At 47.7% G+C, this 26,205-nt stretch overlaps 37 non-coding genes across 37 annotated transcripts; 12 read left to right on the forward strand and 25 right to left on the reverse strand.

The window, feature by feature from the left end:
* The first annotated feature begins 537 nt into the window (after positions 1–537).
* TRNAG-GCC (transfer RNA glycine (anticodon GCC)) lies at positions 538–608 on the forward strand. Its single transcript has one exon. It is a non-coding gene; the product is annotated as a tRNA-Gly (tRNA).
* A 316-nt stretch (positions 609–924) lies between these two features.
* TRNAN-GUU (transfer RNA asparagine (anticodon GUU)) lies at positions 925–998 on the reverse strand. Its single transcript has one exon. It is a non-coding gene; the product is annotated as a tRNA-Asn (tRNA).
* A 207-nt stretch (positions 999–1,205) lies between these two features.
* TRNAG-GCC (transfer RNA glycine (anticodon GCC)) lies at positions 1,206–1,276 on the forward strand. The gene has a single exon. It is a non-coding gene; the product is annotated as a tRNA-Gly (tRNA).
* A 1,769-nt stretch (positions 1,277–3,045) lies between these two features.
* On the reverse strand, positions 3,046–3,117 carry TRNAW-CCA (transfer RNA tryptophan (anticodon CCA)). The gene has a single exon. It is a non-coding gene; the product is annotated as a tRNA-Trp (tRNA).
* A 248-nt stretch (positions 3,118–3,365) lies between these two features.
* TRNAN-GUU (transfer RNA asparagine (anticodon GUU)) lies at positions 3,366–3,439 on the reverse strand. Its single transcript has one exon. It is a non-coding gene; the product is annotated as a tRNA-Asn (tRNA).
* Positions 3,440–5,486: 2,047 nt separating this feature from the next.
* On the reverse strand, positions 5,487–5,558 carry TRNAW-CCA (transfer RNA tryptophan (anticodon CCA)). The gene has a single exon. It is a non-coding gene; the product is annotated as a tRNA-Trp (tRNA).
* A 248-nt stretch (positions 5,559–5,806) lies between these two features.
* On the reverse strand, positions 5,807–5,880 carry TRNAN-GUU (transfer RNA asparagine (anticodon GUU)). Its single transcript has one exon. It is a non-coding gene; the product is annotated as a tRNA-Asn (tRNA).
* Positions 5,881–6,087: 207 nt separating this feature from the next.
* On the forward strand, positions 6,088–6,158 carry TRNAG-GCC (transfer RNA glycine (anticodon GCC)). The gene has a single exon. It is a non-coding gene; the product is annotated as a tRNA-Gly (tRNA).
* A 71-nt stretch (positions 6,159–6,229) lies between these two features.
* TRNAW-CCA (transfer RNA tryptophan (anticodon CCA)) lies at positions 6,230–6,301 on the reverse strand. Its single transcript has one exon. It is a non-coding gene; the product is annotated as a tRNA-Trp (tRNA).
* A 1,456-nt stretch (positions 6,302–7,757) lies between these two features.
* On the forward strand, positions 7,758–7,828 carry TRNAG-GCC (transfer RNA glycine (anticodon GCC)). The gene has a single exon. It is a non-coding gene; the product is annotated as a tRNA-Gly (tRNA).
* Positions 7,829–8,144: 316 nt separating this feature from the next.
* TRNAN-GUU (transfer RNA asparagine (anticodon GUU)) lies at positions 8,145–8,218 on the reverse strand. The gene has a single exon. It is a non-coding gene; the product is annotated as a tRNA-Asn (tRNA).
* Positions 8,219–8,425: 207 nt separating this feature from the next.
* TRNAG-GCC (transfer RNA glycine (anticodon GCC)) lies at positions 8,426–8,496 on the forward strand. The gene has a single exon. It is a non-coding gene; the product is annotated as a tRNA-Gly (tRNA).
* Positions 8,497–8,567: 71 nt separating this feature from the next.
* Positions 8,568–8,639, reverse strand: TRNAW-CCA (transfer RNA tryptophan (anticodon CCA)). Its single transcript has one exon. It is a non-coding gene; the product is annotated as a tRNA-Trp (tRNA).
* Positions 8,640–10,265: 1,626 nt separating this feature from the next.
* Positions 10,266–10,337, reverse strand: TRNAW-CCA (transfer RNA tryptophan (anticodon CCA)). Its single transcript has one exon. It is a non-coding gene; the product is annotated as a tRNA-Trp (tRNA).
* A 248-nt stretch (positions 10,338–10,585) lies between these two features.
* TRNAN-GUU (transfer RNA asparagine (anticodon GUU)) lies at positions 10,586–10,659 on the reverse strand. Its single transcript has one exon. It is a non-coding gene; the product is annotated as a tRNA-Asn (tRNA).
* Positions 10,660–10,866: 207 nt separating this feature from the next.
* TRNAG-GCC (transfer RNA glycine (anticodon GCC)) lies at positions 10,867–10,937 on the forward strand. Its single transcript has one exon. It is a non-coding gene; the product is annotated as a tRNA-Gly (tRNA).
* A 71-nt stretch (positions 10,938–11,008) lies between these two features.
* TRNAW-CCA (transfer RNA tryptophan (anticodon CCA)) lies at positions 11,009–11,080 on the reverse strand. The gene has a single exon. It is a non-coding gene; the product is annotated as a tRNA-Trp (tRNA).
* Positions 11,081–12,707: 1,627 nt separating this feature from the next.
* TRNAW-CCA (transfer RNA tryptophan (anticodon CCA)) lies at positions 12,708–12,779 on the reverse strand. Its single transcript has one exon. It is a non-coding gene; the product is annotated as a tRNA-Trp (tRNA).
* Positions 12,780–13,027: 248 nt separating this feature from the next.
* TRNAN-GUU (transfer RNA asparagine (anticodon GUU)) lies at positions 13,028–13,101 on the reverse strand. The gene has a single exon. It is a non-coding gene; the product is annotated as a tRNA-Asn (tRNA).
* A 207-nt stretch (positions 13,102–13,308) lies between these two features.
* Positions 13,309–13,379, forward strand: TRNAG-GCC (transfer RNA glycine (anticodon GCC)). Its single transcript has one exon. It is a non-coding gene; the product is annotated as a tRNA-Gly (tRNA).
* A 71-nt stretch (positions 13,380–13,450) lies between these two features.
* TRNAW-CCA (transfer RNA tryptophan (anticodon CCA)) lies at positions 13,451–13,522 on the reverse strand. Its single transcript has one exon. It is a non-coding gene; the product is annotated as a tRNA-Trp (tRNA).
* Positions 13,523–14,979: 1,457 nt separating this feature from the next.
* On the forward strand, positions 14,980–15,050 carry TRNAG-GCC (transfer RNA glycine (anticodon GCC)). Its single transcript has one exon. It is a non-coding gene; the product is annotated as a tRNA-Gly (tRNA).
* Positions 15,051–15,366: 316 nt separating this feature from the next.
* On the reverse strand, positions 15,367–15,440 carry TRNAN-GUU (transfer RNA asparagine (anticodon GUU)). The gene has a single exon. It is a non-coding gene; the product is annotated as a tRNA-Asn (tRNA).
* A 207-nt stretch (positions 15,441–15,647) lies between these two features.
* TRNAG-GCC (transfer RNA glycine (anticodon GCC)) lies at positions 15,648–15,718 on the forward strand. The gene has a single exon. It is a non-coding gene; the product is annotated as a tRNA-Gly (tRNA).
* Positions 15,719–15,789: 71 nt separating this feature from the next.
* TRNAW-CCA (transfer RNA tryptophan (anticodon CCA)) lies at positions 15,790–15,861 on the reverse strand. Its single transcript has one exon. It is a non-coding gene; the product is annotated as a tRNA-Trp (tRNA).
* Positions 15,862–17,487: 1,626 nt separating this feature from the next.
* On the reverse strand, positions 17,488–17,559 carry TRNAW-CCA (transfer RNA tryptophan (anticodon CCA)). The gene has a single exon. It is a non-coding gene; the product is annotated as a tRNA-Trp (tRNA).
* A 248-nt stretch (positions 17,560–17,807) lies between these two features.
* TRNAN-GUU (transfer RNA asparagine (anticodon GUU)) lies at positions 17,808–17,881 on the reverse strand. The gene has a single exon. It is a non-coding gene; the product is annotated as a tRNA-Asn (tRNA).
* A 207-nt stretch (positions 17,882–18,088) lies between these two features.
* Positions 18,089–18,159, forward strand: TRNAG-GCC (transfer RNA glycine (anticodon GCC)). Its single transcript has one exon. It is a non-coding gene; the product is annotated as a tRNA-Gly (tRNA).
* Positions 18,160–18,230: 71 nt separating this feature from the next.
* TRNAW-CCA (transfer RNA tryptophan (anticodon CCA)) lies at positions 18,231–18,302 on the reverse strand. The gene has a single exon. It is a non-coding gene; the product is annotated as a tRNA-Trp (tRNA).
* A 1,627-nt stretch (positions 18,303–19,929) lies between these two features.
* TRNAW-CCA (transfer RNA tryptophan (anticodon CCA)) lies at positions 19,930–20,001 on the reverse strand. The gene has a single exon. It is a non-coding gene; the product is annotated as a tRNA-Trp (tRNA).
* Positions 20,002–20,249: 248 nt separating this feature from the next.
* Positions 20,250–20,323, reverse strand: TRNAN-GUU (transfer RNA asparagine (anticodon GUU)). The gene has a single exon. It is a non-coding gene; the product is annotated as a tRNA-Asn (tRNA).
* Positions 20,324–20,672: 349 nt separating this feature from the next.
* On the reverse strand, positions 20,673–20,744 carry TRNAW-CCA (transfer RNA tryptophan (anticodon CCA)). The gene has a single exon. It is a non-coding gene; the product is annotated as a tRNA-Trp (tRNA).
* Positions 20,745–22,201: 1,457 nt separating this feature from the next.
* TRNAG-GCC (transfer RNA glycine (anticodon GCC)) lies at positions 22,202–22,272 on the forward strand. Its single transcript has one exon. It is a non-coding gene; the product is annotated as a tRNA-Gly (tRNA).
* Positions 22,273–24,041: 1,769 nt separating this feature from the next.
* TRNAW-CCA (transfer RNA tryptophan (anticodon CCA)) lies at positions 24,042–24,113 on the reverse strand. The gene has a single exon. It is a non-coding gene; the product is annotated as a tRNA-Trp (tRNA).
* Positions 24,114–24,361: 248 nt separating this feature from the next.
* TRNAN-GUU (transfer RNA asparagine (anticodon GUU)) lies at positions 24,362–24,435 on the reverse strand. Its single transcript has one exon. It is a non-coding gene; the product is annotated as a tRNA-Asn (tRNA).
* A 207-nt stretch (positions 24,436–24,642) lies between these two features.
* Positions 24,643–24,713, forward strand: TRNAG-GCC (transfer RNA glycine (anticodon GCC)). The gene has a single exon. It is a non-coding gene; the product is annotated as a tRNA-Gly (tRNA).
* Positions 24,714–24,784: 71 nt separating this feature from the next.
* Positions 24,785–24,856, reverse strand: TRNAW-CCA (transfer RNA tryptophan (anticodon CCA)). Its single transcript has one exon. It is a non-coding gene; the product is annotated as a tRNA-Trp (tRNA).
* Positions 24,857–26,205: the final 1,349 nt, after the last annotated feature.

The raw sequence follows: 26,205 nt of genomic DNA on the forward strand, positions 1-26,205 counted from the left end.
AACAATCCCGGATTGGCAAGGCACAATATGCCTGTGCAACAGGCCTGACCCTAGGCTTCCGGAGTTCTTGGTCACAAAAGGCTCCAGTGATCTAAGCCCGACCAGGGCTGTAGGCCGCGTTGGGAGCGCGTTAGGGACGCAGGGCGCAGAACTCTGCCCGTTTCACCCCAGCATTTAGGGGAGGACACAGAATCTGGGAAAGCCAGTGGGAAGGATTTTCCAGGAGGAGATTTCAGTGAGATAATCTGAAACACAATAGTGCTGGTGATCTGGCGGGTGCATTCTGTGAACCACTTTTGTCGGGAGCAGCCTGCCATCATGCCCTGATAAACACAACTCTAGTCCCAAGCCAGTGACCTCAGCAAATGCAAAGACATTCATAGTTATAGTCTCCTGCATCTGATTCTTGCCATCTTCATGTGAAACGTTGGCGTTATCATGTCTGCTGCGCACACTTTGTTCATATGTGTACAATTTAGGTGTGTGCACCTGATCACTGTCTTGGGCAGAGCTCTGCCTGTGAACAACCCATGTGAAGCATTGGTGGTTCAGTGGTAGAATTCTCGCCTGCCACGCGGGAGTCCCGGGTTCGATTCCCGGCCAATGCAAGACTGCTTTCTTTTGACTTTGTTTTCGAAAGGAAATATATGACCTCAGTGGGGAATAAAATGGTAAGCAGTGACCCCGACGTGATTTGAACACGCAACCTTCTGATCTGGAGTCAGACGCTTATTTTCCCCTCCTCATATGCCTACAGTTGTATTACAGAGCTTGACCTTTTGTTTTCTATCCTAATTATGAAATTGACTGCAGGTGCCGAGAGAACGCAGAGAATTGAAATATTCAGGGAAAGGGTGTCCAGCAGGAGAGAGCAAAGGTATGTATCTGTTTTCCATTCAAGTGTTTCATTCAGGCAAAATAATACGTCCCTGGGTGGGCTTGAACCACCAACCTTTCGGTTAACAGCCGAACGCGCTAACCGATTGCGCCACAGAGACGAGTGACTACAGCATCTTTCCTTAGACTCAATATATATCTTGATATGTATGTGCCTGCCTGGAGCTTGTCTTATATAAGCCATCATCATGTGAAACTTTGGCGTTGTCATGTCTGCTGCGCACACTTTGTTCATATGTGTACAATTTAAGTGTGTGCACCTGATCACTGTCTTGGACAGAGCTATGCCTGTGAACTCCCCATGTGAAGCATTGGTGGTTCAATGGTAGAATTCTCGCCTGCCACGCGGGAGGCCCGGGTTCGATTCCCGGCCAATGCAAGGCTGCGTTCCTTTGACTTTGTTTTCGAAAGGAAATATATGAACTCAGTGGGGAATAAAATGGTAAGCAGTGACCCCGACGTGATTTGACCACGCAACCTTCTGATCTGGAGTCAGACGCGCTACCGTTGTGCCACAAGGTCCTTACACTTACAGCCTTCAAGCCAGATCAACAAATGCTGATGGCCTTTTGACTTATTTTCCCCTCCTCATATGCCTACAGTTGTATTACAGGGCTAGGCCTTTTGTTTTCTATCCTAATTATGAAATTGACTGCAGGTGCAGAGAGAACGCAGAGGATTGAAATGTTCAGATAAAGGGTCTTAAGCAGGAGAGAGCAGAGGTACGTATCTGTGTTTCATTAAAGTGTTTCATGCAGGCAAAAAGGATACTTCCCTGGGTGGGCTTGAACCACCAACCTTTCTGTTAACAACCGAACGCGCTAACCATTTGCACCACAGAGGTTAATAACTGTAGCACAGTTCCTGAGACTCAATATATATCTTGATAATTGTGTGCCTGCCTGGAGCTTGTGTTATATAATGCGTCTTTATGCCATACAGCATTTCTCATTTGCTTAGTGTCTTGTTATTGTTGGACGTAATGATGAATAGACTACTGTCTAATGGTCTTAGAGCCAGTATTACTACCGGTCCCAGTGTATGAGACACATACATGACTTTTCTGTTGCCTGCTTAGCATAGCTCCCTGCTCCTCTGTAGGTGTGCTACCAGCCAGTAAGGCCTGTGCCTTGCCCATCAGATGTGTTATGTTAGACTTGACTTCTCTGTGAGCAAAGTCTCCCTCCCATAGCAGGTGCTTTCTCTGAACTCTTGACTTGTAAGACTGCTGGGAAAGGCCCTCCCTAGCCCCTCACTCAGATAGATACATTTACCTTCAGAGCTCAGCTTTGGAGAAAGAGATTGGGGAGAGAGCAAATAGGGGAAGGCCCATGGTGCACACTTTATTTTACATAAAAGCTGGGGCTTGTGGGAGGACAGGGACAAGAGGGTTCTCAGGGAAAGAAATCCCAGGAGTATTGATGGCTAGGCCCTGAAACACAACAATCCCGGATTGGCAAGGCACAATATGCCTGTGCAACAGGCCTGACCCTAGGCTTCCGGAGTTCTTGGTCACAAAAGGCTCCAGTGATCTAAGCCCGACCAGGGCTGTGCCCGACCAGGGCTGTAGGCCGCGTTGGGAGCGCGTTAGGGACGCGTAAAGGGACGCAGGGTGCAGAACTCTGCCCGTTTCACCCCAGCATTTAGGGGAGGACACAGAATCTGGGAAAGCCAGTGGGAAGGATTTTCCAGGAGGAGAGTTCAGTGAGATAATCTGAAACACAATAGTGCTGGTGATCTGGCGGGTGCATTCTGTGAACCACTTTTGTCGGGAGCAGCCTGCCATCATGCCCTGATAAACACAACTCTAGTCCCAAGCCAGTGACCTCAGCAAATGCAAAGACATTCATAGTTATAGTCTCCTGCATCTGATTCTTGCCATCTTCATGTGAAACGTTGGCGTTATCATATCTGCTGCGCACACTTTGTTCATATGTGTACAATTTAAGTGTGTGCACCTGATCACTGTCTTGGGCAGAGCTCTGCCTGTGAACAACCCATGTGAAGCATTGGTGGTTCAGTGGTAGAATTCTCGCCTGCCACGCGGGAGGCCCGGGTTAGATTCCTGGCCAATGCAAGACTGCTTTCTTTTGACTTTGTTTTCGAAAGGAAATATATGACCTCAGTGGGGAATAAAATGGTAAGCAGTGACCCCGACGTGATTTGAACACGCAACCTTCTGATCTGGAGTCAGACGCGCTACCGTTGCGCCACGAGGTCCTTACACTTACAGCTTTCGGAGCCAGATCAACAAATGCTGTGGGCCTTTTGACTTATTTTCCCCTCCTCATATGCCTACAGTTGTATTACAGAGCTTGACCTTTTGTTTTCTATCCTAATTATGAAATTGACTGCAGGTGCCGAGAGAACGCAGAGAATTGAAATATTCAGGGAAAGGGTGTCCAGCAGGAGAGAGCAAAGGTATGTATCTGTTTTCCATTCAAGTGTTTCATTCAGGCAAAATAATACGTCCCTGGGTGGGCTTGAACCACCAACCTTTCGGTTAACAGCCGAACGCGCTAACCGATTGCGCCACAGAGACGAGTGACTACAGCATCTTTCCTTAGACTCAATATATATCTTGATATGTACGTGCCTGCCTGGAGCTTGTCTTATATAAGCCATCATCATGTGAAACTTTGGCGTTGTCATGTCTGCTGCGCACACTTTGTTCATCTGTGTACAATTTAAGTGTGTGCACCTGATCACTGTCTTGGACAGAGCTATGCCTGTGAACTCCCCATGTGAAGCATTGGTGGTTAAGTGGTAGAATTCTCGCCTGCCACGCGGGAGGCCCGGGTTCGATTCCCGGCCAATGCAAGGCTGCGTTCCTTTGACTTTGTTTTCGAAAGGAAATATATGAACTCAGTGGGGAATAAAATGGTAAGCAGTGACCCCGACGTGATTTGACCACACAACCTTCTGATCTGGAGTCAGACGCGCTACCGTTGCGCCACAAGGTCCTTACACTTACAGCCTTCAAGCCAGATCAACAAATGCTGATGGCCTTTTGACTTATTTTCCCCTCCTCATATGCCTACAGTTGTATTACAGGGCTAGGCCTTTTGTTTTCTATCCTAATTATGAAATTGACTGCAGGTGCAGAGAGAACGCAGAGGATTGAAATGTTCAGATAAAGGGTCTTAAGCAGGAGAGAGCAGAGGTACGTATCTGTGTTTCATTAAAGTGTTTCATGCCGGCAAAAAGGATACTTCCCTGGGTGGGCTTGAACCACCAACCTTTCTGTTAACAACCAAACGCGCTAACCATTTGCACCACAGAGGTTAATAACTGTAGCACAGTTCCTGAGACTCAATATATATCTTGATAATTGTGTGCCTGCCTGGAGCTTGTGTTATATAATGCGTCTTTATGCCATACAGCATTTCTCATTTGCTTAGTGTCTTGTTATTGTTGGACGTAATGATGAATAGACTACTGTCTAATGGTCTTAGAGCCAGTATTACTACTGGTCCCAGTGTATGAGACACATACATGACTTTTCTGTTGCCTGCTTAGCATAGCTCCCTGCTCCTCTGTAGGTGTGCTACCAGCCAGTAAGGCGTGTGCCTTGCCCATCAGATGTGTTATGTTAGACTTGACTTCTCTGTGAGCAAAGTCTCCCTCCCATAGCAGGTGCTTTCTCTGAACTCTTGACTTGTAAGACTGCTGGGAAAGGCCCTCCCTAGCCCCTCACTCAGATAGATACATTTACCTTCAGAGCTCAGCTTTGGAGAAAGAGATTGGGGAGAGAGCAAATAGGGGAAGGCCCATGGTGCACACTTTATTTTACATAAAAGCTGGGGCTTGTGGGAGGACAGGGACAAGAGGGTTCTCAGGGAAAGAAATCCCAGGAGTATTGATGGCTAGGCCCTGAAACACAACAATCCCGGATTGGCAAGGCACAATATGCCTGTGCAACAGGCCTGACCCTAGGCTTCCGGAGTTCTTGGTCACAAAAGGCTCCAGTGATCTAAGCCCGACCAGGGCTGTGCCCGACCAGGGCTGTAGGCCGCGTTGGGAGCGCGTTAGGGACGTGTAAAGGGACGCAGGGCGCAGAACTCTGCCCGTTTCACCCCAGCATTTAGGGGAGGACACAGAATCTGGGAAAGCCAGTGGGAAGGATTTTCCAGGAGGAGAGTTCAGTGAGATAATCTGAAACACAATAGTGCTGGTGATCTGGCGGGTGCATTCTGTGAACCACTTTTGTCGGGAGCAGCCTGCCATCATGCCCTGATAAACACAACTCTAGTCCCAAGCCAGTGACCTCAGCAAATGCAAAGACATTCATAGTTATAGTCTCCTGCATCTGATTCTTGCCATCTTCATGTGAAACGTTGGCGTTATCATGTCTGCTGCGCACACTTTGTTCATATGTGTACAATTTAAGTGTGTGCACCTGATCACTGTCTTGGGCAGAGCTCTGCCTGTGAACAACCCATGTGAAGCATTGGTGGTTCAGTGGTAGAATTCTCGCCTGCCACGCGGGAGGCCCGGGTTCGATTCCCAGCCAATGCAAGACTGCTTTCTTTTGACTTTGTTTTCGAAAGGAAATATATGACCTCAGTGGGGAATAAAATGGTAAGCAGTGACCCCGACGTGATTTGAACACGCAACCTTCTGATCTGGAGTCAGACGCGCTACCGTTGCGCCACGAGGTCCTTACACTTACAGCTTTCGGAGCCAGATCAACAAATGCTGTGGGCCTTTTGACTTATTTTCCCCTCCTCATATGCCTACAGTTGTATTACAGAGCTTGACCTTTTGTTTTCTATCCTAATTATGAAATTGACTGCAGGTGCCGAGAGAACGCAGAGAATTGAAATATTCAGGGAAAGGGTGTCCAGCAGGAGAGAGCAAAGGTATGTATCTGTTTTCCATTCAAGTGTTTCATTCAGGCAAAATAATACGTCCCTGGGTGGGCTTGAACCACCAACCTTTCGGTTAACAGCCGAACGCGCTAACCGATTGCGCCACAGAGACGAGTGACTACAGCATCTTTCCTTAGACTCAATATATATCTTGATATGTATGTGCCTGCCTGGAGCTTGTCTTATATAAGCCATCATCATGTGAAACGTTGGCGTTGTCATGTCTGCTGCGCACACTTTGTTCATATGTGTACAATTTAAGTGTGTGCACCTGATCACTGTCTTGGACAGAGCTATGCCTGTGAACTCCCCATGTGAAGCATTGGTGGTTCAGTGGTAGAATTCTCGCCTGCCACGCGGGAGGCCCGGGTTCGATTCCCGGCCAATGCAAGGCTGCGTTCCTTTGACTTTGTTTTCGAAAGGAAATATATGAACTCAGTGGGGAATAAAATGGTAAGCAGTGACCCCGACGTGATTTGACCACGCAACCTTCTGATCTGGAGTCAGACGCGCTACCGTTGCGCCACAAGGTCCTTACACTTACAGCCTTCAAGCCAGATCAACAAATGCTGATGGCCTTTTGACTTATTTTCCCCTCCTCATATGCCTACAGTTGTATTACAGGGCTAGGCCTTTTGTTTTCTATCCTAATTATGAAATTGACTGCAGGTGCAGAGAGAACGCAGAGGATTGAAATGTTCAGATAAAGGGTCTTAAGCAGGAGAGAGCAGAGGTACGTATCTGTGTTTCATTAAAGTGTTTCATGCCGGCAAAAAGGATACTTCCCTGGGTGGGCTTGAACCACCAACCTTTCTGTTAACAACCGAACGCGCTAACCATTTGCACCACAGAGGTTAATAACTGTAGCGCAGTTCCTGAGACTCAATATATATCTTGATAATTGTGTGCCTGCCTGGAGCTTGTGTTATATAATGCGTCTTTATGCCATACAGCATTTCTCATTTGCTTAGTGTCTTGTTATTGTTGGACGTAATGATGAATAGACTACTGTCTAATGGTCTTAGAGCCAGTATTACTACCGGTCCCAGTGTATGAGACACATACATGACTTTTCTGTTGCCTGCTTAGCATAGCTCCCTGCTCCTCTGTAGGTGTGCTACCAGCCAGTAAGGCGTGTGCCTTGCCCATCAGATGTGTTATGTTAGACTTGACTTCTCTGTGAGCAAAGTCTCCCTCCCATAGCAGGTGCTTTCTCTGAACTCTTGACTTGTAAGACTGCTGGGAAAGGCCCTCCCTAGCCCCTCACTCAGATAGATACATTTACCTTCAGAGCTCAGCTTTGGAGAAAGAGATTGGGGAGAGAGCAAATAGGGGAAGGCCCATGGTGCACACTTTATTTTACATAAAAGCTGGGGCTTGTGGGAGGACAGGGACAAGAGGGTTCTCAGGGAAAGAAATCCCAGGAGTATTGATGGCTAGGCCCTGAAACACAACAATCCCGGATTGGCAAGGCACAATATGCCTGTGCAACAGGCCTGACCCTAGGCTTCCGGAGTTCTTGGTCACAAAAGGCTCCAGTGATCTAAGCCCGACCAGGGCTGTAGGCCGCGTTGGGAGCGCGTTAGGGACGCAGGGCGCAGAACTCTGCCCGTTTCACCCCAGCATTTAGGGGAGGACACAGAATCTGGGAAAGCCAGTGGGAAGGATTTTCCAGGAGGAGAGTTCAGTGAGATAATCTGAAACACAATAGTGCTGGTGATCTGGCGGGTGCATTCTGTGAACCACTTTTGTCGGGAGCAGCCTGCCATCATGCCCTGATAAACACAACTCTAGTCCCAAGCCAGTGACCTCAGCAAATGCAAAGACATTCATAGTTATAGTCTCCTGCATCTGATTCTTGCCATCTTCATGTGAAACGTTGGCGTTATCATGTCTGCTGCGCACACTTTGTTCATATGTGTACAATTTAAGTGTGTGCACCTGATCACTGTCTTGGGCAGAGCTCTGCCTGTGAACAACCCATGTGAAGCATTGGTGGTTCAGTGGTAGAATTCTCGCCTGCCACGCGGGAGGCCCGGGTTCGATTCCCGGCCAATGCAAGACTGCTTTCTTTTGACTTTGTTTTCGAAAGGAAATATATGACCTCAGTGGGGAATAAAATGGTAAGCAGTGACCCCGACGTGATTTGAACACGCAACCTTCTGATCTGGAGTCAGACGCTTATTTTCCCCTCCTCATATGCCTACAGTTGTATTACAGAGCTTGACCTTTTGTTTTCTATCCTAATTATGAAATTGACTGCAGGTGCCGAGAGAACGCAGAGAATTGAAATATTCAGGGAAAGGGTGTCCAGCAGGAGAGAGCAAAGGTATGTATCTGTTTTCCATTCAAGTGTTTCATTCAGGCAAAATAATACGTCCCTGGGTGGGCTTGAACCACCAACCTTTCGGTTAACAGCCGAACGCGCTAACCGATTGCGCCACAGAGACGAGTGACTACAGCATCTTTCCTTAGACTCAATATATATCTTGATATGTACGTGCCTGCCTGGAGCTTGTCTTATATAAGCCATCATCATGTGAAACTTTGGCGTTGTCATGTCTGCTGCGCACACTTTGTTCATCTGTGTACAATTTAAGTGTGTGCACCTGATCACTGTCTTGGACAGAGCTATGCCTGTGAACTCCCCATGTGAAGCATTGGTGGTTCAGTGGTAGAATTCTCGCCTGCCACGCGGGAGGCCCGGGTTCGATTCCCGGCCAATGCAAGACTGCTTTCTTTTGACTTTGTTTTCGAAAGGAAATATATGAACTCAGTGGGGAATAAAATGGTAAGCAGTGACCCCGACGTGATTTGACCACGCAACCTTCTGATCTGGAGTCAGACGCGCTACCGTTGCGCCACAAGGTCCTTACACTTACAGCCTTCAAGCCAGATCAACAAATGCTGATGGCCTTTTGACTTATTTTCCCCTCCTCATATGCCTACAGTTGTATTACAGGGCTAGGCCTTTTGTTTTCTATCCTAATTATGAAATTGACTGCAGGTGCAGAGAGAACGCAGAGGATTGAAATGTTCAGATAAAGGGTCTTAAGCAGGAGAGAGCAGAGGTACGTATCTGTGTTTCATTAAAGTGTTTCATGCCGGCAAAAAGGATACTTCCCTGGGTGGGCTTGAACCACCAACCTTTCTGTTAACAACCAAACGCGCTAACCATTTGCACCACAGAGGTTAATAACTGTAGCACAGTTCCTGAGACTCAATATATATCTTGATAATTGTGTGCCTGCCTGGAGCTTGTGTTATATAATGCGTCTTTATGCCATACAGCATTTCTCATTTGCTTAGTGTCTTGTTATTGTTGGACGTAATGATGAATAGACTACTGTCTAATGGTCTTAGAGCCAGTATTACTACCGGTCCCAGTGTATGAGACACATACATGACTTTTCTGTTGCCTGCTTAGCATAGCTCCCTGCTCCTCTGTAGGTGTGCTACCAGCCAGTAAGGCGTGTGCCTTGCCCATCAGATGTGTTATGTTAGACTTGACTTCTCTGTGAGCAAAGTCTCCCTCCCATAGCAGGTGCTTTCTCTGAACTCTTGACTTGTAAGACTGCTGGGAAAGGCCCTCCCTAGCCCCTCACTCAGATAGATACATTTACCTTCAGAGCTCAGCTTTGGAGAAAGAGATTGGGGAGAGAGCAAATAGGGGAAGGCCCATGGTGCACACTTTATTTTACATAAAAGCTGGGGCTTGTGGGAGGACAGGGACAAGAGGGTTCTCAGGGAAAGAAATCCCAGGAGTATTGATGGCTAGGCCCTGAAACACAACAATCCCGGATTGGCAAGGCACAATATGCCTGTGCAACAGGCCTGACCCTAGGCTTCCGGAGTTCTTGGTCACAAAAGGCTCCAGTGATCTAAGCCCGACCAGGGCTGTGCCCGACCAGGGCTGTAGGCCGCGTTGGGAGCGCGTTAGGGACGTGTAAAGGGACGCAGGGCGCAGAACTCTGCCCGTTTCACCCCAGCATTTAGGGGAGGACACAGAATCTGGGAAAGCCAGTGGGAAGGATTTTCCAGGAGGAGAGTTCAGTGAGATAATCTGAAACACAATAGTGCTGGTGATCTGGCGGGTGCATTCTGTGAACCACTTTTGTCGGGAGCAGCCTGCCATCATGCCCTGATAAACACAACTCTAGTCCCAAGCCAGTGACCTCAGCAAATGCAAAGACATTCATAGTTATAGTCTCCTGCATCTGATTCTTGCCATCTTCATGTGAAACGTTGGCGTTATCATGTCTGCTGCGCACACTTTGTTCATATGTGTACAATTTAAGTGTGTGCACCTGATCACTGTCTTGGGCAGAGCTCTGCCTGTGAACAACCCATGTGAAGCATTGGTGGTTCAGTGGTAGAATTCTCGCCTGCCACGCGGGAGGCCCGGGTTCGATTCCCAGCCAATGCAAGACTGCTTTCTTTTGACTTTGTTTTCGAAAGGAAATATATGACCTCAGTGGGGAATAAAATGGTAAGCAGTGACCCCGACGTGATTTGAACACGCAACCTTCTGATCTGGAGTCAGACGCGCTACCGTTGCGCCACGAGGTCCTTACACTTACAGCTTTCGGAGTCAGATCAACAAATGCTGTGGGCCTTTTGACTTATTTTCCCCTCCTCATATGCCTACAGTTGTATTACAGAGCTTGACCTTTTGTTTTCTATCCTAATTATGAAATTGACTGCAGGTGCCGAGAGAACGCAGAGAATTGAAATATTCAGGGAAAGGGTGTCCAGCAGGAGAGAGCAAAGGTATGTATCTGTTTTCCATTCAAGTGTTTCATTCAGGCAAAATAATACGTCCCTGGGTGGGCTTGAACCACCAACCTTTCGGTTAACAGCCGAACGCGCTAACCGATTGCGCCACAGAGACGAGTGACTACAGCATCTTTCCTTAGACTCAATATATATCTTGATATGTATGTGCCTGCCTGGAGCTTGTCTTATATAAGCCATCATCATGTGAAACTTTGGCGTTGTCATGTCTGCTGCGCACACTTTGTTCATATGTGTACAATTTAAGTGTGTGCACCTGATCACTGTCTTGGACAGAGCTATGCCTGTGAACTCCCCATGTGAAGCATTGGTGGTTCAGTGGTAGAATTCTCGCCTGCCACGCGGGAGGCCCGGGTTCGATTCCCGGCCAATGCAAGGCTGCGTTCCTTTGACTTTGTTTTCGAAAGGAAATATATGAACTCAGTGGGGAATAAAATGGTAAGCAGTGACCCCGACGTGATTTGACCACGCAACCTTCTGATCTGGAGTCAGACGCGCTACCGTTGCGCCACAAGGTCCTTACACTTACAGCTTTCAGAGCCAGATCAACAAATGCTGTGGGCCTTTTGACTTATTTTCCCCTCCTCATATGCCTACAGTTGTATTACAGGGCTAGGCCTTTTGTTTTCTATCCTAATTATGAAATTGACTGCAGGTGCAGAGAGAACGCAGAGGATTGAAATGTTCAGATAAAGGGTCTTAAGCAGGAGAGAGCAGAGGTACGTATCTGTGTTTCATTAAAGTGTTTCATGCCGGCAAAAAGGATACTTCCCTGGGTGGGCTTGAACCACCAACCTTTCTGTTAACAACCGAACGCGCTAACCATTTGCACCACAGAGGTTAATAACTGTAGCACAGTTCCTGAGACTCAATATATATCTTGATAATTGTGTGCCTGCCTGGAGCTTGTGTTATATAATGCGTCTTTATGCCATACAGCATTTCTCATTTGCTTAGTGTCTTGTTATTGTTGGACGTAATGATGAATAGACTACTGTCTAATGGTCTTAGAGCCAGTATTACTACCGGTCCCAGTGTATGAGACACATACATGACTTTTCTGTTGCCTGCTTAGCATAGCTCCCTGCTCCTCTGTAGGTGTGCTACCAGCCAGTAAGGCGTGTGCCTTGCCCATCAGATGTGTTATGTTAGACTTGACTTCTCTGTGAGCAAAGTCTCCCTCCCATAGCAGGTGCTTTCTCTGAACTCTTGACTTGTAAGACTGCTGGGAAAGGCCCTCCCTAGCCCCTCACTCAGATAGATACATTTACCTTCAGAGCTCAGCTTTGGAGAAAGAGATTGGGGAGAGAGCAAATAGGGGAAGGCCCATGGTGCACACTTTATTTTACATAAAAGCTGGGGCTTGTGGGAGGACAGGGACAAGAGGGTTCTCAGGGAAAGAAATCCCAGGAGTATTGATGGCTAGGCCCTGAAACACAACAATCCCGGATTGGCAAGGCACAATATGCCTGTGCAACAGGCCTGACCCTAGGCTTCCGGAGTTCTTGGTCACAAAAGGCTCCAGTGATCTAAGCCCGACCAGGGCTGTGCCCGACCAGGGCTGTAGGCCGCGTTGGGAGCGCGTTAGGGACGTGTAAAGGGACGCAGGGCGCAGAACTCTGCCCGTTTCACCCCAGCATTTAGGGGAGGACACAGAATCTGGGAAAGCCAGTGGGAAGGATTTTCCAGGAGGAGAGTTCAGTGAGATAATCTGAAACACAATAGTGCTGGTGATCTGGCGGGTGCATTCTGTGAACCACTTTTGTCGGGAGCAGCCTGCCATCATGCCCTGATAAACACAACTCTAGTCCCAAGCCAGTGACCTCAGCAAATGCAAAGACATTCATAGTTATAGTCTCCTGCATCTGATTCTTGCCATCTTCATGTGAAACGTTGGCGTTATCATGTCTGCTGCGCACACTTTGTTCATATGTGTACAATTTAAGTGTGTGCACCTGATCACTGTCTTGGGCAGAGCTCTGCCTGTGAACAACCCATGTGAAGCATTGGTGGTTCAGTGGTAGAATTCTCGCCTGCCACGCGGGAGGCCCGGGTTCGATTCCCAGCCAATGCAAGACTGCTTTCTTTTGACTTTGTTTTCGAAAGGAAATATATGACCTCAGTGGGGAATAAAATGGTAAGCAGTGACCCCGACGTGATTTGAACACGCAACCTTCTGATCTGGAGTCAGACGCGCTACCGTTGCGCCACGAGGTCCTTACACTTACAGCTTTCGGAGCCAGATCAACAAATGCTGTGGGCCTTTTGACTTATTTTCCCCTCCTCATATGCCTACAGTTGTATTACAGAGCTTGACCTTTTGTTTTCTATCCTAATTATGAAATTGACTGCAGGTGCCGAGAGAACGCAGAGAATTGAAATATTCAGGGAAAGGGTGTCCAGCAGGAGAGAGCAAAGGTATGTATCTGTTTTCCATTCAAGTGTTTCATTCAGGCAAAATAATACGTCCCTGGGTGGGCTTGAACCACCAACCTTTCGGTTAACAGCCGAACGCGCTAACCGATTGCGCCACAGAGACGAGTGACTACAGCATCTTTCCTTAGACTCAATATATATCTTGATATGTATGTGCCTGCCTGGAGCTTGTCTTATATAAGCCATCATCATGTGAAACTTTGGCGTTGTCATGTCTGCTGCGCACACTTTGTTCATATGTGTACAATTTAAGTGTGTGCACCTGATCACTGTCTTGGACAGAGCTATGCCTGTGAACTCCCCATGTGAAGCATTGGTGGTTCAGTGGTAGAATTCTCGCCTGCCACGCGGGAGGCCCGGGTTCGATTCCCGGCCAATGCAAGGCTGCGTTCCTTTGACTTTGTTTTCGAAAGGAAATATATGAACTCAGTGGGGAATAAAATGGTAAGCAGTGACCCCGACGTGATTTGACCACGCAACCTTCTGATCTGGAGTCAGACGCGCTACCGTTGCGCCACAAGGTCCTTACACTTACAGCTTTCAGAGCCAGATCAACAAATGCTGTGGGCCTTTTGACTTATTTTCCCCTCCTCATATGCCTACAGTTGTATTACAGGGCTAGGCCTTTTGTTTTCTATCCTAATTATGAAATTGACTGCAGGTGCAGAGAGAACGCAGAGGATTGAAATGTTCAGATAAAGGGTCTTAAGCAGGAGAGAGCAGAGGTACGTATCTGTGTTTCATTAAAGTGTTTCATGCCGGCAAAAAGGATACTTCCCTGGGTGGGCTTGAACCACCAACCTTTCTGTTAACAACCGAACGCGCTAACCATTTGCACCACAGAGGTTAATAACTGTAGCACAGTTCCTGAGACTCAATATATATCTTGATAATTGTGTGCCTGCCTGGAGCTTATGTTATATAATGCGTCTTTATGCCATACAGCATTTCTCATTTGCTTAGTGTCTTGTTATTGTTGGACGTAATGATGAATAGACTACTGTCTAATGGTCTTAGAGCCAGTATTACTACCGGTCCCAGTGTATGAGACACATACATGACTTTTCTGTTGCCTGCTTAGCATAGCTCCCTGCTCCTCTGTAGGTGTGCTACCAGCCAGTAAGGCGTGTGCCTTGCCCATCAGATGTGTTATGTTAGACTTGACTTCTCTGTGAGCAAAGTCTCCCTCCCATAGCAGGTGCTTTCTCTGAACTCTTGACTTGTAAGACTGCTGGGAAAGGCCCTCCCTAGCCCCTCACTCAGATAGATACATTTACCTTCAGAGCTCAGCTTTGGAGAAAGAGATTGGGGAGAGAGCAAATAGGGGAAGGCCCATGGTGCACACTTTATTTTACATAAAAGCTGGGGCTTGTGGGAGGACAGGGACAAGAGGGTTCTCAGGGAAAGAAATCCCAGGAGTATTGATGGCTAGGCCCTGAAACACAACAATCCCGGATTGGCAAGGCACAATATGCCTGTGCAACAGGCCTGACCCTAGGCTTCCGGAGTTCTTGGTCACAAAAGGCTCCAGTGATCTAAGCCCGACCAGGGCTGTAGGCCGCGTTGGGAGCGCGTTAGGGACGCAGGGCGCAGAACTCTGCCCGTTTCACCCCAGCATTTAGGGGAGGACACAGAATCTGGGAAAGCCAGTGGGAAGGATTTTCCAGGAGGAGAGTTCAGTGAGATAATCTGAAACACAATAGTGCTGGTGATCTGGCGGGTGCATTCTGTGAACCACTTTTGTCGGGAGCAGCCTGCCATCATGCCCTGATAAACACAACTCTAGTCCCAAGCCAGTGACCTCAGCAAATGCAAAGACATTCATAGTTATAGTCTCCTGCATCTGATTCTTGCCATCTTCATGTGAAACGTTGGCGTTATCATGTCTGCTGCGCACACTTTGTTCATATGTGTACAATTTAAGTGTGTGCACCTGATCACTGTCTTGGGCAGAGCTCTGCCTGTGAACAACCCATGTGAAGCATTGGTGGTTCAGTGGTAGAATTCTCGCCTGCCACGCGGGAGGCCCGGGTTCGATTCCCGGCCAATGCAAGACTGCTTTCTTTTGACTTTGTTTTCGAAAGGAAATATATGACCTCAGTGGGGAATAAAATGGTAAGCAGTGACCCCGACGTGATTTGAACACGCAACCTTCTGATCTGGAGTCAGACGCTTATTTTCCCCTCCTCATATGCCTACAGTTGTATTACAGAGCTTGACCTTTTGTTTTCTATCCTAATTATGAAATTGACTGCAGGTGCCGAGAGAACGCAGAGAATTGAAATATTCAGGGAAAGGGTGTCCAGCAGGAGAGAGCAAAGGTATGTATCTGTTTTCCATTCAAGTGTTTCATTCAGGCAAAATAATACGTCCCTGGGTGGGCTTGAACCACCAACCTTTCGGTTAACAGCCGAACGCGCTAACCGATTGCGCCACAGAGACGAGTGACTACAGCATCTTTCCTTAGACTCAATATATATCTTGATATGTACGTGCCTGCCTGGAGCTTGTCTTATATAAGCCATCATCATGTGAAACTTTGGCGTTGTCATGTCTGCTGCGCACACTTTGTTCATCTGTGTACAATTTAAGTGTGTGCACCTGATCACTGTCTTGGACAGAGCTATGCCTGTGAACTCCCCATGTGAAGCATTGGTGGTTCAGTGGTAGAATTCTCGCCTGCCACGCGGGAGGCCCGGGTTCGATTCCCGGCCAATGCAAGGCTGCGTTCCTTTGACTTTGTTTTCGAAAGGAAATATATGAACTCAGTGGGGAATAAAATGGTAAGCAGTGACCCCGACGTGATTTGACCACGCAACCTTCTGATCTGGAGTCAGACGCGCTACCGTTGCGCCACAAGGTCCTTACACTTACAGCCTTCAAGCCAGATCAACAAATGCTGATGGCCTTTTGACTTATTTTCCCCTCCTCATATGCCTACAGTTGTATTACAGGGCTAGGCCTTTTGTTTTCTATCCTAATTATGAAATTGACTGCAGGTGCAGAGAGAACGCAGAGGATTGAAATGTTCAGATAAAGGGTCTTAAGCAGGAGAGAGCAGAGGTACGTATCTGTGTTTCATTAAAGTGTTTCATGCCGGCAAAAAGGATACTTCCCTGGGTGGGCTTGAACCACCAACCTTTCTGTTAACAACCAAACGCGCTAACCATTTGCACCACAGAGGTTAATAACTGTAGCACAGTTCCTGAGACTCAATATATATCTTGATAATTGTGTGCCTGCCTGGAGCTTGTGTTATATAATGCGTCTTTATGCCATACAGCATTTCTCATTTGCTTAGTGTCTTGTTATTGTTGGACGTAATGATGAATAGACTACTGTCTAATGGTCTTAGAGCCAGTATTACTACCGGTCCCAGTGTATGAGACACATACATGACTTTTCTGTTGCCTGCTTAGCATAGCTCCCTGCTCCTCTGTAGGTGTGCTACCAGCCAGTAAGGCGTGTGCCTTGCCCATCAGATGTGTTATGTTAGACTTGACTTCTCTGTGAGCAAAGTCTCCCTCCCATAGCAGGTGCTTTCTCTGAACTCTTGACTTGTAAGACTGCTGGGAAAGGCCCTCCCTAGCCCCTCACTCAGATAGATACATTTACCTTCAGAGCTCAGCTTTGGAGAAAGAGATTGGGGAGAGAGCAAATAGGGGAAGGCCCATGGTGCACACTTTATTTTACATAAAAGCTGGGGCTTGTGGGAGGACAGGGACAAGAGGGTTCTCAGGGAAAGAAATCCCAGGAGTATTGATGGCTAGGCCCTGAAACACAACAATCCCGGATTGGCAAGGCACAATATGCCTGTGCAACAGGCCTGACCCTAGGCTTCCGGAGTTCTTGGTCACAAAAGGCTCCAGTGATCTAAGCCCGACCAGGGCTGTGCCCGACCAGGGCTGTAGGCCGCGTTGGGAGCGCGTTAGGGACGTGTAAAGGGACGCAGGGCGCAGAACTCTGCCCGTTTCACCCCAGCATTTAGGGGAGGACACAGAATCTGGGAAAGCCAGTGGGAAGGATTTTCCAGGAGGAGAGTTCAGTGAGATAATCTGAAACACAATAGTGCTGGTGATCTGGCGGGTGCATTCTGTGAACCACTTTTGTCGGGAGCAGCCTGCCATCATGCCCTGATAAACACAACTCTAGTCCCAAGCCAGTGACCTCAGCAAATGCAAAGACATTCATAGTTATAGTCTCCTGCATCTGATTCTTGCCATCTTCATGTGAAACGTTGGCGTTATCATGTCTGCTGCGCACACTTTGTTCATATGTGTACAATTTAAGTGTGTGCACCTGATCACTGTCTTGGGCAGAGCTCTGCCTGTGAACAACCCATGTGAAGCATTGGTGGTTCAGTGGTAGAATTCTCGCCTGCCACGCGGGAGGCCCGGGTTCGATTCCCAGCCAATGCAAGACTGCTTTCTTTTGACTTTGTTTTCGAAAGGAAATATATGACCTCAGTGGGGAATAAAATGGTAAGCAGTGACCCCGACGTGATTTGAACACGCAACCTTCTGATCTGGAGTCAGACGCGCTACCGTTGCGCCACGAGGTCCTTACACTTACAGCTTTCGGAGCCAGATCAACAAATGCTGTGGGCCTTTTGACTTATTTTCCCCTCCTCATATGCCTACAGTTGTATTACAGAGCTTGACCTTTTGTTTTCTATCCTAATTATGAAATTGACTGCAGGTGCCGAGAGAACGCAGAGAATTGAAATATTCAGGGAAAGGGTGTCCAGCAGGAGAGAGCAAAGGTATGTATCTGTTTTCCATTCAAGTGTTTCATTCAGGCAAAATAATACGTCCCTGGGTGGGCTTGAACCACCAACCTTTCGGTTAACAGCCGAACGCGCTAACCGATTGCGCCACAGAGACGAGTGACTACAGCATCTTTCCTTAGACTCAATATATATCTTGATATGTATGTGCCTGCCTGGAGCTTGTCTTATATAAGCCATCATCATGTGAAACTTTGGCGTTGTCATGTCTGCTGCGCACACTTTGTTCATATGTGTACAATTTAAGTGTGTGCACCTGATCACTGTCTTGGACAGAGCTATGCCTGTGAACTCCCCATGTGAAGCATTGGTGGTTCAGTGGTAGAATTCTCGCCTGCCACGCGGGAGGCCCGGGTTCGATTCCCGGCCAATGCAAGGCTGCGTTCCTTTGACTTTGTTTTCGAAAGGAAATATATGAACTCAGTGGGGAATAAAATGGTAAGCAGTGACCCCGACGTGATTTGACCACGCAACCTTCTGATCTGGAGTCAGACGCGCTACCGTTGCGCCACAAGGTCCTTACACTTACAGCTTTCAGAGCCAGATCAACAAATGCTGTGGGCCTTTTGACTTATTTTCCCCTCCTCATATGCCTACAGTTGTATTACAGGGCTAGGCCTTTTGTTTTCTATCCTAATTATGAAATTGACTGCAGGTGCAGAGAGAACGCAGAGGATTGAAATGTTCAGATAAAGGGTCTTAAGCAGGAGAGAGCAGAGGTACGTATCTGTGTTTCATTAAAGTGTTTCATGCCGGCAAAAAGGATACTTCCCTGGGTGGGCTTGAACCACCAACCTTTCTGTTAACAACCGAACGCGCTAACCATTTGCACCACAGAGGTTAATAACTGTAGCACAGTTCCTGAGACTCAATATATATCTTGATAATTGTGTGCCTGCCTGGAGCTTGTGTTATATAATGCGTCTTTATGCCATACAGCATTTCTCATTTGCTTAGTGTCTTGTTATTGTTGGACGTAATGATGAATAGACTACTGTCTAATGGTCTTAGAGCCAGTATTACTACCGGTCCCAGTGTATGAGACACATACATGACTTTTCTGTTGCCTGCTTAGCATAGCTCCCTGCTCCTCTGTAGGTGTGCTACCAGCCAGTAAGGCGTGTGCCTTGCCCATCAGATGTGTTATGTTAGACTTGACTTCTCTGTGAGCAAAGTCTCCCTCCCATAGCAGGTGCTTTCTCTGAACTCTTGACTTGTAAGACTGCTGGGAAAGGCCCTCCCTAGCCCCTCACTCAGATAGATACATTTACCTTCAGAGCTCAGCTTTGGAGAAAGAGATTGGGGAGAGAGCAAATAGGGGAAGGCCCATGGTGCACACTTTATTTTACATAAAAGCTGGGGCTTGTGGGAGGACAGGGACAAGAGGGTTCTCAGGGAAAGAAATCCCAGGAGTATTGATGGCTAGGCCCTGAAACACAACAATCCCGGATTGGCAAGGCACAATATGCCTGTGCAACAGGCCTGACCCTAGGCTTCCGGAGTTCTTGGTCACAAAAGGCTCCAGTGATCTAAGCCCGACCAGGGCTGTGCCCGACCAGGGCTGTAGGCCGCGTTGGGAGCGCGTTAGGGACGTGTAAAGGGACGCAGGGCGCAGAACTCTGCCCGTTTCACCCCAGCATTTAGGGGAGGACACAGAATCTGGGAAAGCCAGTGGGAAGGATTTTCCAGGAGGAGAGTTCAGTGAGATAATCTGAAACACAATAGTGCTGGTGATCTGGCGGGTGCATTCTGTGAACCACTTTTGTCGGGAGCAGCCTGCCATCATGCCCTGATAAACACAACTCTAGTCCCAAGCCAGTGACCTCAGCAAATGCAAAGACATTCATAGTTATAGTCTCCTGCATCTGATTCTTGCCATCTTCATGTGAAACGTTGGCGTTATCATGTCTGCTGCGCACACTTTGTTCATATGTGTACAATTTAAGTGTGTGCACCTGATCACTGTCTTGGGCAGAGCTCTGCCTGTGAACAACCCATGTGAAGCATTGGTGGTTCAGTGGTAGAATTCTCGCCTGCCACGCGGGAGGCCCGGGTTCGATTCCCAGCCAATGCAAGACTGCTTTCTTTTGACTTTGTTTTCGAAAGGAAATATATGACCTCAGTGGGGAATAAAATGGTAAGCAGTGACCCCGACGTGATTTGACCACGCAACCTTCTGATCTGGAGTCAGACGCGCTACCGTTGCGCCACGAGGTCCTTACACTTACAGCTTTCAGAGCCAGATCAACAAATGCTGTGGGCCTTTTGACTTATTTTCCCCTCCTCATATGCCTACAGTTGTATTACAGAGCTTGACCTTTTGTTTTCTATCCTAATTATGAAATTGACTGCAGGTGCCGAGAGAACGCAGAGAATTGAAATATTCAGGGAAAGGGTGTCCAGCAGGAGAGAGCAAAGGTATGTATCTGTTTTCCATTCAAGTGTTTCATTCAGGCAAAATAATACGTCCCTGGGTGGGCTTGAACCACCAACCTTTCGGTTAACAGCCGAACGCGCTAACCGATTGCGCCACAGAGACGAGTGACTACAGCATCTTTCCTTAGACTCAATATATATCTTGATATGTATGTGCCTGCCTGGAGCTTGTCTTATATAAGCCATCATCATGTGAAACTTTGGCGTTGTCATGTCTGCTGCGCACACTTTGTTCATATGTGTACAATTTAAGTGTGTGCACCTGATCACTGTCTTGGACAGAGCTATGCCTGTGAACTCCCCATGTGAAGCATTGGTGGTTCAGTGGTAGAATTCTCGCATGCCACGCGGGAGGCCCGGGTTCGATTCCCGGCCAATGCAAGGCTGCGTTCCTTTGACTTTGTTTTCGAAAGGAAATATATGAACTCAGTGGGGAATAAAATGGTAAGCAGTGACCCCGACGTGATTTGACCACGCAACCTTCTGATCTGGAGTCAGACGCGCTACCGTTGCGCCACAAGGTCCTTACACTTACAGCTTTCAGAGCCAGATCAACAAATGCTGTGGGCCTTTTGACTTATTTTCCCCTCCTCATATGCCTACAGTTGTATTACAGGGCTAGGCCTTTTGTTTTCTATCCTAATTATGAAATTGACTGCAGGTGCAGAGAGAACGCAGAGGATTGAAATGTTCAGATAAAGGGTCTTAAGCAGGAGAGAGCAGAGGTACGTATCTGTGTTTCATTAAAGTGTTTCATGCCGGCAAAAAGGATACTTCCCTGGGTGGGCTTGAACCACCAACCTTTCTGTTAACAACCGAACGCGCTAACCATTTGCACCACAGAGGTTAATAACTGTAGCACAGTTCCTGAGACTCAATATATATCTTGATAATTGTGTGCCTGCCTGGAGCTTGTGTTATATAATGCGTCTTTATGCCATACAGCATTTCTCATTTGCTTAGTGTCTTGTTATTGTTGGACGTAATGATGAATAGACTACTGTCTAATGGTCTTAGAGCCAGTATTACTACCGGTCCCAGTGTATGAGACACATACATGACTTTTCTGTTGCCTGCTTAGCATAGCTCCCTGCTCCTCTGTAGGTGTGCTACCAGCCAGTAAGGCGTGTGCCTTGCCCATCAGATGTGTTATGTTAGACTTGACTTCTCTGTGAGCAAAGTCTCCCTCCCATAGCAGGTGCTTTCTCTGAACTCTTGACTTGTAAGACTGCTGGGAAAGGCCCTCCCTAGCCCCTCACTCAGATAGATACATTTACCTTCAGAGCTCAGCTTTGGAGAAAGAGATTGGGGAGAGAGCAAATAGGGGAAGGCCCATGGTGCACACTTTATTTTACATAAAAGCTGGGGCTTGTGGGAGGACAGGAACAAGAGGGTTCTCAGGGAAAGAAATCCCAGGAGTATTGATGGCTAGGCCCTGAAACACAACAATCCCGGATTGGCAAGGCACAATATGCCTGTGCAACAGGCCTGACCCTAGGCTTCCGGAGTTCTTGGTCACAAAAGGCTCCAGTGATCTAAGCCCGACCAGGGCTGTAGGCCGCGTTGGGAGCGCGTTAGGGACGCAGGGCGCAGAACTCTGCCCGTTTCACCCCAGCATTTAGGGGAGGACACAGAATCTGGGAAAGCCAGTGGGAAGGATTTTCCAGGAGGAGAGTTCAGTGAGATAATCTGAAACACAATAGTGCTGGTGATCTGGCGGGTGCATTCTGTGAACCACTTTTGTCGGGAGCAGCCTGCCATCATGCCCTGATAAACACAACTCTAGTCCCAAGCCAGTGACCTCAGCAAATGCAAAGACATTCATAGTTATAGTCTCCTGCATCTGATTCTTGCCATCTTCATGTGAAACGTTGGCGTTATCATGTCTGCTGCGCACACTTTGTTCATATGTGTACAATTTAAGTGTGTGCACCTGATCACTGTCTTGGACAGAGCTATGCCTGTGATCTCCCCATGTGAAGCATTGGTGGTTCAATGGTAGAATTCTCGCCTGCCACGCGGGAGGCCCGGGTTCGATTCCCGGCCAATGCAAGGCTGCGTTCCTTTGACTTTGTTTTCGAAAGGAAATATATGAACTCAGTGGGGAATAAAATGGTAAGCAGTGACCCCGACGTGATTTGACCACGCAACCTTCTGATCTGGAGTCAGACGCGCTACCGTTGTGCCACAAGGTCCTTACACTTACAGCCTTCAAGCCAGATCAACAAATGCTGATGGCCTTTTGACTTATTTTCCCCTCCTCATATGCCTACAGTTGTATTACAGGGCTAGGCCTTTTGTTTTCTATCCTAATTATGAAATTGACTGCAGGTGCAGAGAGAACGCAGAGGATTGAAATGTTCAGATAAAGGGTCTTAAGCAGGAGAGAGCAGAGGTACGTATCTGTGTTTCATTAAAGTGTTTCATGCAGGCAAAAAGGATACTTCCCTGGGTGGGCTTGAACCACCAACCTTTCTGTTAACAACCGAACGCGCTAACCATTTGCACCACAGAGGTTAATAACTGTAGCACAGTTCCTGAGACTCAATATATATCTTGATAATTGTGTGCCTGCCTGGAGCTTGTGTTATATAATGCGTCTTTATGCCATACAGCATTTCTCATTTGCTTAGTGTCTTGTTATTGTTGGACGTAATGATGAATAGACTACTGTCTAATGGTCTTAGAGCCAGTATTACTACCGGTCCCAGTGTATGAGACACATACATGACTTTTCTGTTGCCTGCTTAGCATAGCTCCCTGCTCCTCTGTAGGTGTGCTACCAGCCAGTAAGGCCTGTGCCTTGCCCATCAGATGTGTTATGTTAGACTTGACTTCTCTGTGAGCAAAGTCTCCCTCCCATAGCAGGTGCTTTCTCTGAACTCTTGACTTGTAAGACTGCTGGGAAAGGCCCTCCCTAGCCCCTCACTCAGATAGATACATTTACCTTCAGAGCTCAGCTTTGGAGAAAGAGATTGGGGAGAGAGCAAATAGGGGAAGGCCCATGGTGCACACTTTATTTTACATAAAAGCTGGGGCTTGTGGGAGGACAGGGACAAGAGGGTTCTCAGGGAAAGAAATCCCAGGAGTATTGATGGCTAGGCCCTGAAACACAACAATCCCGGATTGGCAAGGCACAATATGCCTGTGCAACAGGCCTGACCCTAGGCTTCCGGAGTTCTTGGTCACAAAAGGCTCCAGTGATCTAAGCCCGACCAGGGCTGTGCCCGACCAGGGCTGTAGGCCGCGTTGGGAGCGCGTTAGGGACGCGTAAAGGGACGCAGGGTGCAGAACTCTGCCCGTTTCACCCCAGCATTTAGGGGAGGACACAGAATCTGGGAAAGCCAGTGGGAAGGATTTTCCAGGAGGAGAGTTCAGTGAGATAATCTGAAACACAATAGTGCTGGTGATCTGGCGGGTGCATTCTGTGAACCACTTTTGTCGGGAGCAGCCTGCCATCATGCCCTGATAAACACAACTCTAGTCCCAAGCCAGTGACCTCAGCAAATGCAAAGACATTCATAGTTATAGTCTCCTGCATCTGATTCTTGCCATCTTCATGTGAAACGTTGGCGTTATCATATCTGCTGCGCACACTTTGTTCATATGTGTACAATTTAAGTGTGTGCACCTGATCACTGTCTTGGGCAGAGCTCTGCCTGTGAACAACCCATGTGAAGCATTGGTGGTTCAGTGGTAGAATTCTCGCCTGCCACGCGGGAGGCCCGGGTTAGATTCCTGGCCAATGCAAGACTGCTTTCTTTTGACTTTGTTTTCGAAAGGAAATATATGACCTCAGTGGGGAATAAAATGGTAAGCAGTGACCCCGACGTGATTTGAACACGCAACCTTCTGATCTGGAGTCAGACGCGCTACCGTTGCGCCACGAGGTCCTTACACTTACAGCTTTCGGAGCCAGATCAACAAATGCTGTGGGCCTTTTGACTTATTTTCCCCTCCTCATATGCCTACAGTTGTATTACAGAGCTTGACCTTTTGTTTTCTATCCTAATTATGAAATTGACTGCAGGTGCCGAGAGAACGCAGAGAATTGAAATATTCAGGGAAAGGGTGTCCAGCAGGAGAGAGCAAAGGTATGTATCTGTTTTCCATTCAAGTGTTTCATTCAGGCAAAATAATACGTCCCTGGGTGGGCTTGAACCACCAACCTTTCGGTTAACAGCCGAACGCGCTAACCGATTGCGCCACAGAGACGAGTGACTACAGCATCTTTCCTTAGACTCAATATATATCTTGATATGTACGTGCCTGCCTGGAGCTTGTCTTATATAAGCCATCATCATGTGAAACTTTGGCGTTGTCATGTCTGCTGCGCACACTTTGTTCATCTGTGTACAATTTAAGTGTGTGCACCTGATCACTGTCTTGGACAGAGCTATGCCTGTGAACTCCCCATGTGAAGCATTGGTGGTTCAGTGGTAGAATTCTCGCCTGCCACGCGGGAGGCCCGGGTTCGATTCCCGGCCAATGCAAGGCTGCGTTCCTTTGACTTTGTTTTCGAAAGGAAATATATGAACTCAGTGGGGAATAAAATGGTAAGCAGTGACCCCGACGTGATTTGACCACGCAACCTTCTGATCTGGAGTCAGACGCGCTACCGTTGCGCCACAAGGTCCTTACACTTACAGCCTTCAAGCCAGATCAACAAATGCGGATGGCCTTTTGACTTATTTTCCCCTCCTCATATGCCTACAGTTGTATTACAGGGCTAGGCCTTTTGTTTTCTATCCTAATTATGAAATTGACTGCAGGTGCAGAGAGAACGCAGAGGATTGAAATGTTCAGATAAAGGGTCTTAAGCAGGAGAGAGCAGAGGTACATATCTGTGTTTCATTAAAGTGTTTCATGCCGGCAAAAAGGATACTTCCCTGGGTGGGCTTGAACCACCAACCTTTCTGTTAACAACCAAACGCGCTAACCATTTGCACCACAGAGGTTAATAACTGTAGCACAGTTCCTGAGACTCAATATATATCTTGATAATTGTGTGCCTGCCTGGAGCTTGTGTTATATAATGCGTCTTTATGCCATACAGCATTTCTCATTTGCTTAGTGTCTTGTTATTGTTGGACGTAATGATGAATAGACTACTGTCTAATGGTCTTAGAGCCAGTATTACTACCGGTCCCAGTGTATGAGACACATACATGACTTTTCTGTTGCCTGCTTAGCATAGCTCCCTGCTCCTCTGTAGGTGTGCTACCAGCCAGTAAGGCGTGTGCCTTGCCCATCAGATGTGTTATGTTAGACTTGACTTCTCTGTGAGCAAAGTCTCCCTCCCATAGCAGGTGCTTTCTCTGAACTCTTGACTTGTAAGACTGCTGGGAAAGGCCCTCCCTAGCCCCTCACTCAGATAGATACATTTACCTTCAGAGCTCAGCTTTGGAGAAAGAGATTGGGGAGAGAGCAAATAGGGGAAGGCCCATGGTGCACACTTTATTTTACATAAAAGCTGGGGCTTGTGGGAGGACAGGGACAAGAGGGTTCTCAGGGAAAGAAATCCCAGGAGTATTGATGGCTAGGCCCTGAAACACAACAATCCCGGATTGGCAAGGCACAATATGCCTGTGCAACAGGCCTGACCCTAGGCTTCCGGAGTTCTTGGTCACAAAAGGCTCCAGTGATCTAAGCCCGACCAGGGCTGTGCCCGACCAGGGCTGTAGGCCGCGTTGGGAGCGCGTTAGGGACGCGTAAAGGGACGCAGGGCGCAGAACTCTGCCCGTTTCACCCCAGCATTTAGGGGAGGACACAGAATCTGGGAAAGCCAGTGGGAAGGATTTTCCAGGAGGAGAGTTCAGTGAGATAATCTGAAACACAATAGTGCTGGTGATCTGGCGGGTGCATTCTGTGAACCACTTTTGTCGGGAGCAGCCTGCCATCATGCCCTGATAAACACAACTCTAATCCCAAGCCAGTGACCTCAGCAAATGCAAAGACATTCATAGTTATAGTCTCCTGCATCTG

Source organism: Lissotriton helveticus, chromosome 1_2, assembly GCF_964261635.1.
Source record: "Lissotriton helveticus chromosome 1_2, aLisHel1.1, whole genome shotgun sequence".
NCBI lineage: Eukaryota > Metazoa > Chordata > Amphibia > Caudata > Salamandridae > Lissotriton > Lissotriton helveticus.